The following is an 11,671-nucleotide window of genomic DNA, read 5'->3' on the forward strand; positions in this document are numbered from 1 at the left end:
GAGGTGAAACCTGTTGCATATTGGCTTTGCTTGGCTGGAATTTAGTAGCCAGGTTTCACAATATAACTCTGTTCTATTGAAAATGAATAAAAGGAAATTGAATTGTAGTTACCTTATCAAGGATTAAATTTGTGACCTTGTTTCAAATTAATTCTGCCCCCCCCCCAAATAGAGGAATCTTATGTAAGGAAAGAATTCACTTTCAGCTTTTGAATACTGTGATAATATGAATGGCAATTATCAGTAATATGTTTCTTCTTTTTTATGTTTATTTTTAGGACTCTATTGATCAGACGTCAGCACATTCAGGTCGAGATCTAGTGGAACCTGAATACCAAAAACAATCAAGTTGCATTTCATTAAATCAGCAAGGAGGTAAGGGAAATAAGACATATATATTAGGCATATAAGAAAAAGAAAAAAACCAGCAACACAACAACAGCATACAATTTTAAACATTATAACATTTTCCAGTTGGCAAAATACTGAGGAAAGTGGTAAACTAGAAGGATTCGAAATATTTTGTAGTTGAAATGTCCCATTCTTCTAGTTCAGAAGAGTTGATCTGTCTTTACTCAAAAGATTTGAAGTTGAACAATCCAGGTTTAAGCTTGAAACTTTTTTGGCCATGTTCAGAACAAATCAGTATCAAGCTTAAATTTGAAATATTTCATTCTGTACATTTCCAGGGTTGGCTTATCTCTTTTTTAGGCTGTATGTTAAAAGGAAATTAATATGTATGAAGAGATATTAGGATTTTTAAAACTCCCACAGTGCTATATTGATTCAAGTAAATGAGATAAAATGAAATGGAATTGAAGTACTTTCATGAAATACAACAGAATAGATTGTCACATAGTGGTAACTGACTATGCTAATGGCACAATGTGATCACTGTAGCATTTTTATTCTCATTGAAATTTTGATTGCCTTTAACAGAATAATTCTCTTCCCAATATGTGAAAATCCAAATCAATTATTACTTCTCTAATAATTTCTATACCTTTTCCACAATCCATTTAGAAAGCTTCAGTATTTGAAGCCTCCCTGGATTATTGATTTAACATCACAGCAGTCATAATTTCCTTTCTTTAGCTGATATTTTTGGATTCCAACTGGAAATAGCCATTTGTTGTAAAGCAATAAGCTAATAGCAGAATAGCGTTAAAAGAAAGACAGGTCTCATGATTCCCCAACTTAAGGGTCTATACCATTTGTCCCAGTTTGCCACCCCCTGGGGGTGCGAGACGATATTCCAGGAGGTGCGAAAACTTGGATTTAGAAGTTTCAAAATTATAGTGTATATGTCAACACTGCTAACATTAGATGTTCTTGCTTTGTCAACATATGGAGATGCAGCCTTTTTCTTTATTATGCTTTACTCTTAGAATTAGGTGATACTGGGGGGAGGGGGAAGAATGTGATGAGAGTTAGTTAGGCATACTATATTGTAATAAGAGATGATAAGGCATGGCGGGATAAAAAACTGGGCAGAAAGCCAGCATTTCAAATTAATTGGAGAATGTGATTTAAGAACGTTAGTTGTAGGAGGAAATTTTGCTTTAATCTATGTGCTGAAGGGAGGGGAAGTCAGATTTTGGCTTCGACTATGTACATGCTGAAGCTATGCTGCTCGAATAAAGATTCTTTAAGGTAAACAATGCCTCAAAGTTCTTTGAAGAGTTTCATCTGTCGGAACCATGACATTAAGCCAAAATCTACAAACTTTCCAAACTTTCTAGAGGTCCTGAGCCCCAGTCACTGTCCTCAGACTTGAGGGAAACTGACAAAGATTCGGGAGAAGATTTTATCATGGAGAGAAAAAAAAAATTGCTTGAAGCCAGCAACCCGGCATCAGCTGCTACCCCGGGGGGGGGGGGGATCGACAGCAAACAAGCCAGGGGAGGAAGAGCTTTTGCAGGACTCCCAGCTGAAGGCAAAACCCAAGCAGCTTTGAGAGCTGATCTGGTTGTCAGATTGGGCCCAGCCCAAAGGAGACTCCAGATGCCTCGAGACTGCCTTGCCACCCACAAAGACTTCAAAAGCAGACCTGTGGAGAGCTACCAGGATGTCTGCCACTGAGGACTCAGGTGAGTGGGAATGCCTGTGTGCAGCTCGTAGCCAGCCAGTGGAGAGATTTGAAGGGCTAGGGCAGAGAAGCAGAAATCAACTTCTGCCGAGAGAAGCCTCCAGCCCCTCCTTTGCAGATTAGACAGCCTTCCAGCTCCTGAAATCCCCTGCCAGGGCCTCCAGCTCCACAGAGAGAGAGAAAACCCCAGTCTGAGGCCCCTGCAGCAGTGGGGAGTTTGGCAGCCCCCGCAGGTGGATGAGCTTGTAGCAGCTAATAGAGGCCTTGCAACAGCTTGGGGTGGTGCAGAAGCCAGGAGATCAGCAGCTGGTGGGAGGACAACCACAGCAAGGAGGCTGGTCGCCACCCTATAATGTACAGCAACCACTGAGGGGCCTGCAGATGATGGAGTTCCAACAACAACCCCCTCTGAGGCCGCAGGAGGCTTTACAACGGTTGAGGATGCCACAGCTCCCAGCAGACCCACAGCAGGGGGAATGGCAACAGACCCCAAATGTGCCACCCCTGGAAATGCAGCAGCAGCCAGGTTGGGGGCCCCAACAGCAACTGGGGGTGCAACAGCCACAGTGGGGGCCCCAGCAGCTATTGAATCAGCAGCCAGATTGGGGCCAATAGCAACTGGGGGTGCAACAACCACATCCAGCAGCCAATGATTGTTCCACCTTTCAGAGCAACCTTCAATGGAGACCCAGAGAAGCTAATTTTTTTTCTCAACCAAGTGTGCTCTCATTTGAACCGCTGGACCTATTTCTACCCGGACCCAACCACTATGGTCGATGTGATTGCGTTCATCTCGCCTGCTATAAGAAGCCTCCCCCACCTGAAGCTGAGCCAAAGCCAGAGCAACCCAAACAACCCCCCCTCGAAAACTTCCAATTGCTGCGACTGCTGAAGGACCCAGGCCACCTGCAGGCCCGCCAATCAAGTGCTTCCGATGCAGACAGCAGGGACATCGAGCAGTGAATTGCCCAGTCCCCTACCCCCAATAGCAGAGTAGACCGGGACCAGCAGCGAGAAAGAAACCTACCCAGCAGCCAATGAGAGAGAAATCCAACTGGATCACACAGGAACCGGTTGACCAAGTCACATCCCCCACGGAGGAGGACGCCGGGACTAAGGCTAGATCCACCCCCGCTCTACCCTCTTTCAAAAGCGGCGACGAAGGAGAGAACAAACCGATGGTGAGTCGACACACCCCATCTTTCTCACTGTCAGCCAAACTCATAATCCCTAAGTCGGGAGCACAGGTAGACTTAAAAGTGCTAGTTGATTCTGGATGCTCCCGGTGCGTCATTAGCTTGCCATTTGCCATGAAAATAGGCATACGAGCAAAGCTGCTCTCCAAACCTGTGAGGTTTGAGCAAGTAGATAGCTCCCTGATGGGAGGGACTTTAGCCACTCAATTACCTGAGCCCCTACGCTTAGAATTAGGAGAGCACAGGAGTTCATTCATTTCCTGGTGGCTCCAAAAATGACTGAGACTGTGATCCTAGGATTAGCCTGGTTGGACAAATGGAAGCTGTTTATTTGGTGGAAGGAGGGAATGAGAACTGTGAGGCTACCTATAGGGCCCAAGCCCCCTATTGATTCAACAGACAATACAGGAAACTTTGGCCCACCCAACAAGCGAGCACACATGGCTGCCTCATCACCACCAGCGAGTACAGGGACCTGGCAGAGGCATTTTGTGAGAAGGAATATGACACCCTGCCTCCCCACTGACCCAATGATTGTTCCATTGAACTGTTGCCGGGATCCAAACTCCCACGACCGAGAATGTACGCCATGTCCCCCCTCAAAATGGAGGAGATGCAGCAATGCGTGAACAAAAACCTAGAGAGGGGGTTCATTGAACAGGCCAAGTTTGCTGTGGGAGCCCCTGTGTTGTTTAAAGAAAAAAAGATGGGTCTCTTCATATCTGCATAGACTATAAGGGTCTCAATGCTGTGAGTGTGGAAAATAAATACCCTCTCCCCATCCTGAAGGACTTACTAACCCACCTGGCTAAGGGGAGTGTCTTCACTAAATTAGACCTGAGAGAGGCATATTACCGGGTGAGAATAAAGGAGGGAGACGAGTGGAAAATTGCATTCAATTGCCCCATGGGGAGCTATTAGTTCAAAGTCATGCCATTTGGACTACAGGGAGCCCCAGCCATATTAATGTAGTTGATTAATGAGGTCCTACATGAACATCTATACAAAGGGGTTCTGGTGTATCTTGATGATATCCAGATATACAGCACGAATATGACTGATCATATAAAGCTGGTGAGAGAAGTGTTAAAGAAACTATTGAATGCCTAGCTTTATGTCAAACTGTCAAAATGTGAATTTCACCAGACCTGATTAGATTATCTTGGCTATAGAATTTCCAATGAGGGTATTGAAATGGATCCAGCCAAGGTGAAAGCTATAATCGAATGGTGGCCCCCAAAGACTCGCGAACAGCTCCAGAGCTTCCTAGGTTTTGCCAACTTCTACCGTCAATTTATTCCCTCCTTTGCTGAGATTGCCCTACCCCTTACAGAACTACTCAAAATAGGCAAAGGAGGAGGGAAACCATGACCGGGCCAACCACTAGCATGGACTATAGGCTATTAAACTGCTTTGAGAATCTAAAAAGACTATTTGCTGTTGAGCTGGTCCTAAAGCACCCCTGCCCAGGGGAGCCCTTTGTAATGCAAGCTGATGCCAGCAAAGTGGCCGTAGGAGCTGTATTACTGCAAAAGAACCAAAGTGGGGCCTTGCAACCCTGTGCCTACACCTTGAAAAAAGTTACTGAGAGTGAAAGGAGGTGGGCGATCTGGGAAAGGAGGCTTTTGCAATCATATGGGCTCTATTAAACTGGAGACACTATCTAGAAGGGAGCAAGGTGACTTTTGAAGTATGGACAGATCACAAAAATCTAGAAGCACTGAAAACTCCCTGCAAATTGTCCCCGAAACAGGTGCACTGGGCACAATACTTTAATCGTTTTAACTTCACTCTAAAGTACATTCTGGGAGGGAAAAAGTTCCTAGCTAAAGCTCTATCCAGACTGCCCCAGTACAAAAGCCAGCGCGAAGAGATTAATGAGGCAATTATCTCCAATCTACAAACTGCCCTGGGGCAAAGAAAATAAAACAAAAGCTCTTCACAGACCAGTGGTTCAAGGACAGTCAAACCTCCCTAACATGCATGGATGGTTTGGCTTGGAAGGAGGGAAAATTGTACTTGCCAGAAGCCCTCCGTCTTAACGCTCTCAAACACAGCCATGACGTAAAACAGGCTGGACACCTTGGATATTTAAAAACTCTACATCTCATCCGCCGGCAGTTCTGGTGGCTGGGGTTAAAACGGGTTGTGGAAAATTATGTCAGGAGTTGTACTGTATGTGCCACCATGAAAGAATTCCAGGGAATTCCAGTGGCAGACCCTTCTCAACCATGGGAAGAAATCGCTATGGACTTTATAGTAGACCTCCCTGAAAGTAGAGGAAATACAGTCAATGATAAAGTACTATACCTTCTTCTCATTCTTAAAATCTTTTTCATTCATCAGTTCTGTTTGATCTTCTATTTTCATTTTTTTGTGAACATCTTTATCTTCTTTATTAATCAATAACTGCAAATGCACCAAATTCTTTTAATTTTCTTTTTAATATTTTAATTCCTTTAAATGATCTTCCAGAATCAATACCAAGTCATTTGTAAATTTCTTTTTTTATCTTTACTCCCATATCTTGTCTTATAACTCTAATTCAGTATTTTCAGAACCAAAATAAACAAGAGAATGGATAGTGGGCATCCCTTCACAGTTTTAAAGATCTCCCTTAACAATTATTTATGCTTTTTGTAATTTTTTTGCAGATTGATCTCATTCGTTTTATAAAGTTTTTTCCAAATTTCGTATTTTCCAGTACCTGAAATAAGAAAACCCAGTTCAAATTATTGAAGGCGTTTTCTGTATCTATAAAGATCTTATTTCCTTTATATAAGGAAATATATAGTCCTTTATTGTATATTGCTCAGAGTCCCTCTGTGAACAAGATGGACAGTTTAAAATATAATAAATAAATAAATAAATATTTAGAAATTGGTCTTATGCATATCACTGATGCAAAAAGGCCCTACCAGTGTGTAGGGAGTAATCCAATAACTGTTAGGAACATTCTTTCCTAACACTCAATTGCTTATGTGCACTCAGTCATATAACTAATATACAGCCTATGATCCTTATATCAGGGGTCCCCAACCCCCGGTCCGTAGACTGGTACTGGGATGCGACATGCCAGCAGCCGGTCTGCACAACCAAGCAAAACCCCATCCATGGGATGCAGGCAGCACACAGAACCATGTACTCTCCAGTCCACGGAAAAATCTTTCTCCACAGAACCTGGTGCCCAAAAGGTTGGGGACCTCTGCCTTGTATGAAAACATATGATATCTTTAGTTTCTTTACATTATCAATTGATGGCTTCTTTTTTATAAAAGACATTGAAAATCAATGATTGTGCCTACATAGAAAAGAAAATGAATACAAAGCATAAAACACTATCAGAGAGATGGGTAGCATATGGATTTAATAAGTAAATTAAAATACACCAGTATTTTGCAGAACATGATCTGTTTTTCTGCCAGAAATGTTCAGATAAAGCATCTTCCACTAACTATTGGTCTGAAAAAATACAGAGTTGAAAGACTTTTGGTCTTTTCTAAAATAAGTCATGCTCAATTTTTATTTTAGGACTCTAAATAGAGATAGAGGCATTGGGTAGTCATGTACACATAGTCCTCAACCTACGACAATAATTGAATCTGAAATTTTGGTTGTAAGTTGTTGTGTCCTTCACCAAAACACCCACATGGCTCCTTCAATGATTACAATCCCAGCTTTTCCTGTTGCAGTCATTAAGTGACAGGGCATTAGGGGTTGGGGGACACCTTGATTCCCTGGTAGTGGTTTAATAATTGTGTTCCATGGAAGACTTACATAACAAAAAATATTTAGACTTTATTGGAGTACACTACATCTGTATAGAAAAGGATTGTCTAGGACAGTATTTTGTTGGAGATGTAATAGAATAATACTTCTTCAAAAAGCTTCTATTAGTTTTATTCTAAGTTTTGGAAGAAAGTAGTGGATTACATAAATATGATTGTATAGATAATTAAATATGATAAATATGATTGTGTGACAAGAATACTTTTTGAATTACATACCTAGTTCTTGGAATATGACAACTGGACATCATAAATAGGTTCTCTGCGTTCTTACTAGGGCCAAAAGACTGATATTGCAACATTGGAAAGATAAATGTGTGGCCTCTTTCACTCAATGGATTGAGGGCCTAATGAGTGGATTTCCTATAGATATAGATTTCAGGTGGAGAAATACAATGAAATATGAGACTCATTTATAGAAAAAATATAGTTACAAAAATGTAATAGAAGTGTATGTGTATTTGAATAATAATTGCATTAGAAAAATATATGTAGAATTGTAATTAATGTTAAAATGACATTTTGTACTTTTTTCCTTTTTTGTATTTTTACTTCAGTTTTTTAAAAAAATGTATATTTTATTTTTGCACTTTGTTCATTTTCTTCATTTATTGTTTTAAAAACAATAAAAGAATAGATTAAAAACAATGTGTATACACCCACATATGTATATATCTGTAAGTTTATTATAAATTTTACAAATAATAAAAATATACAATACTTTTTATTTGCAAATTCCATATACATGATTTAATTATTTATCAAATATATAATTATGTATTTGTATATTTATAATACATAAATATTTAAATACTGATTTGATTTCATTTGACTTACCCAAATTATGTTTACAATCCTTGGTATGCAAATCTCAATATAGTGTATAGTACTTTGTGAATGAGTCATGTGCTGATTTCAACATTCATTCCAGCCAAGCAGCCTCAGTATCTCAGATAAATTTAAGAAAATATGCATGTTGGAAAGCTAAACAGAATTCTCAAAAACTGGCCATCAAACAAACAAAGGGCACATAACTAAGGCTTCCCTGATAAAAAACACAACTTTCAAGAGTTATTTTAAAATTACTTCCTACCTGCAGTGATTCTTTTTATATATATATTCAAATTTTTTATTAATTTTCAAATAAACAGACAAATTACAAATATGGTATACGTTAATAAAAAAACCCCCATATTATATATCTATTCAGAGGTGCTCAGCAGCCCCCCCACCTGCGTCCACCCTCTCTTTCACCCTTCCTACCTACTTCCCTCCTCCTCTCTTCTCCTTCTACCTACACCTCTCTCCTCCTTCCTCCTCTCAACTACCCTACACATCCCACCTCCTTCTTTTCCTCATCCTTCGGATGCAGTTTGGGGGCGCCAGCCGAGCATCTCATCTTCTTCAAATACATTATTTCACTATAGCATTCTAATATACCAAAATTTAAATTTACATCTTTAATCCCCTCCTCCCCTCCCCCCCTGGACTTCCCAGAACCAAATAGAGGGTTATGCACATGTCATCCCAAATCTAAATAGAAATACCCAAAAAAATTACTTCCTACCTGCAGTGATTCTTAACTGGAGAAAAGAAAAGCAGACTAACCTGAAGTGAGCCTGGCATATGTAAGGTCACAGAAGTGTGAGAAGAGTTAATAATCAACAATGAAAGCCTTGCCTGTCATCAAAAAGACTATTCTCTTTTTTTTTAGCTACACTGTCAACATAACTGCCTCATGTGATTTTGTATGCTCTTCTCTGCATGTGCACACCTCCTCTTACTTCTTTCTTCCCCATTTCACTCTCTATTTGCACTTGAAGGAAGATGGTTGATATATATTTCAATGGGTGTGTGTAGTATTAAGTTTGAATAGTGTTTGTTTTTAACAACTGGTGAAAATTTAACAATTAGTTCTTGTGAATCAAAATGAGCTGACTCCAGGACATGAATGCTTTGTGATATTCTCTTCCCAAAGACCTTGCTCTGAACAGATTTACATGACACATCATGTGTTTTAATTTATGTTTCACCAGAAGAACCTAGAAGAACCCTTTTGTGTGGTTTGTGGGAAATTTAGATGAGTGACAACCAGCTGATGGTACTTGAATTTCAGGAAGTTTCCTATTTTGCAAGCTGTTTCTGCTAATGGTTACACTGGATACAGTTGAGTTACCCATGCATTAATAACACAGGTTACAGTAAATCCTAAGAATCAATTTTATGAACTTGTCAAAAATGTTCAGGTGGTTTACTTTTTTACCTATAGTATGTAATTTTAGTTAACTTACACAGTTTAGCATTGGTTAGTAAATTTTACTAAATTATATAGGGTTTTAGTAATTTAGTTTCCCTTTATTTTGGTAAATGCAAGGCAGATTAAGTAATTTTCAGTATGGTGCCCCCAAATTAATGTATAGTGTTTACTAAAAATGAGTTTCAACATACCTTAGCTAATTATAAAAAGTTAACTTAAAAGTGCTTGGTTTTTGATTATAGGAAGTATGGAGGGGGTAGTCTTTTTTTTAAAGGAACCGGTGCCACCTGGTGGTTTTATATTATGTTCTAGCCAAATAGTGTCATGATAGAGATTAATTATTACAACATACATTTTAGTGTTAGAAGAAATATGCAGAATTGCAACTTTATATATAAATAATTTGAAAATTGCAAATGGTGAGATCAGTGAGAATGGAAAGTGCAATATTTACTTTACACAAAGAAGACGGATCAATCTATTTTCCAAAGCACCAAAAGGCAAGGTACGAAACCATAGATGGAAACTTTGGGGCAGAATTTGTTCCTCTCTTCAGAGTCTGGTTCTGGTGTTTGTATCTAGTTGCTACTGAGTATCTGTTCTACGATGGATGACCTATCTATCCCCCCTGGTCTTGTCCAGGGTGGGCTTTAAATTATTGTAATTGACAACAGAAAGCCTGTGTAGACAAATCAAGGTTGGAGTGGGGAGTTTTCTAGACAATGAAACAACTAACAATGGTAAACGGTCTCAATATCCTCCTGTAGGTCAGCTATATATTAAAACTGTTGGTTTTCAGTTTGAATACAGTTGAATCCACAGGGTCCTTTGGCCAACAGGAGTACTAAAAAAAATCCACTGTGGATGCTGTGATTGGGAAAAAGTTAAAAATTAAATTAGTTTTTAAATTAAAATTAAAAATTAAAATTAATTAAAAATAGTTAACTTTTGCCCATTCTCTTTTCATCACAATATTCTGTTATGAGCTGATGGAATTCAGACAAAGAAGTCTGCTTGAGAAGAGCATTGAATTAAGTAAATAAACCAAATGGGAAAACTGGAGTTAATATTGAGAAAGCCAAAAGAACCTAAATGTTAGTAGTGAGAAATGACTGTCCCTGAAAAGAAAACAGATGTAGAGATCTGATTACAGAGAGTATCAGACATGACTGAAATAGCAACTTTGACTTGGGATTTTTGTGGTTTTGAAGAGAGTTCCTTTGTTTAAAAGAAATATCGACATTACTTATAAATTATGATGTGGCAGGAGGGGAATCCTCAGTTTTAAATTGAAGAATGCCATCTTGCAGGAGCCAGGAAGTATGCTTTTATGGTAGCAGTAGCAAGATCAGATTGATCCTGACCAGGCTGGCTTTCTGGAAAATGCTGATGACTTAGGTGTTTGGCTGGGCATGGGGGTCAGAAAGTGATCAGTGGTGAGCAATTAGATATTATTTTGTGGCTACTATCATTTTTGGAATGTATGTTTTTTTATAAAGATTTTATTGATTTTCTTTACATACATATGTTAATTTTTCAACCAACGAGCAGTCTGGGCTCAGCTATGTTAATACATATTCAATTCCTAATTCTTGATTCTCTCCTCTAGCCAACAATAAAGTAAGTCCCAAGTTTGGTAGTAATCTGTATCTTCTTTATCTTTCAATCTCATGGTTAATCTGTCCATCTCTGTGCATTCCAATATTTTTCTGATTATTTCTTCCTCTGATGGTAGTCCTTCCTTCTTCCAATATTGCACAAAGATTATTCTTGCTGCTGTGGTAAGACTTTGCTTATTAATTCTTTCTGGCATTATACCTAGTAAGAAACGTTCAGGTTTAAAATCAATATGTTCACCTAATATTTTTTCTAACCACGCATGTATCTTTTTCCAGTAAGCCTTTGCTTTGCCACATGTCCACCAAATATGATAGTATGTGCCTGAATTGTCCTTACATTTCCAACATCTATCTGACATATTTTTAAACATTTTTGCTAATCTTGCTGGTGGCAAGTGCCATCTATAAAACATTTTATATAAGTTTTCTTTATATGAAGTTGATATTGTTAATTTGTAATTTCTCTCCCATAGCCGTTGCCACTTTTCTAGTTCTATATTGTAGCCAAAGTTTTTCGCCCATCTTTATGTTTATGTTTATGTTTATTATATTTATATCCCGCCCTTCTCCTTGCGGACTCAGGGCGGCTAACAACCAGATAAAACAACTACAAAATACCAAATACTACAGTTAAAACATAATTAAAAGACAAATATTAACAATTGGCCTAAGTAATTTAAAATTATTTTAAAACCCCCGCTAAAAATTTCCCCTAGGCCAGT

General features: G+C 38.9%; 1 protein-coding gene across 1 annotated transcript in view; it reads left to right on the forward strand.

Annotated features, from left to right (window-relative positions):
- The first annotated feature begins 284 nt into the window (after positions 1-284).
- The window catches only part of GRB10 (growth factor receptor bound protein 10), a 108,219-nt gene continuing 96,832 nt past the window's right edge, over positions 285-11,671 (forward strand). Inside the window, exon 1 of the mRNA XM_029284179.1 lies at positions 285-375. The gene's annotated coding sequence lies outside the window, so the exon portion shown is untranslated. The remainder of the gene's footprint in view (positions 376-11,671) is intronic.

This window comes from Protobothrops mucrosquamatus, unplaced genomic scaffold, assembly GCF_001527695.2.
Source record: "Protobothrops mucrosquamatus isolate PMUCROS unplaced genomic scaffold, P.Mucros_1.0 scaffold408, whole genome shotgun sequence".
Classification (NCBI taxonomy): domain Eukaryota; kingdom Metazoa; phylum Chordata; class Lepidosauria; order Squamata; family Viperidae; genus Protobothrops; species Protobothrops mucrosquamatus.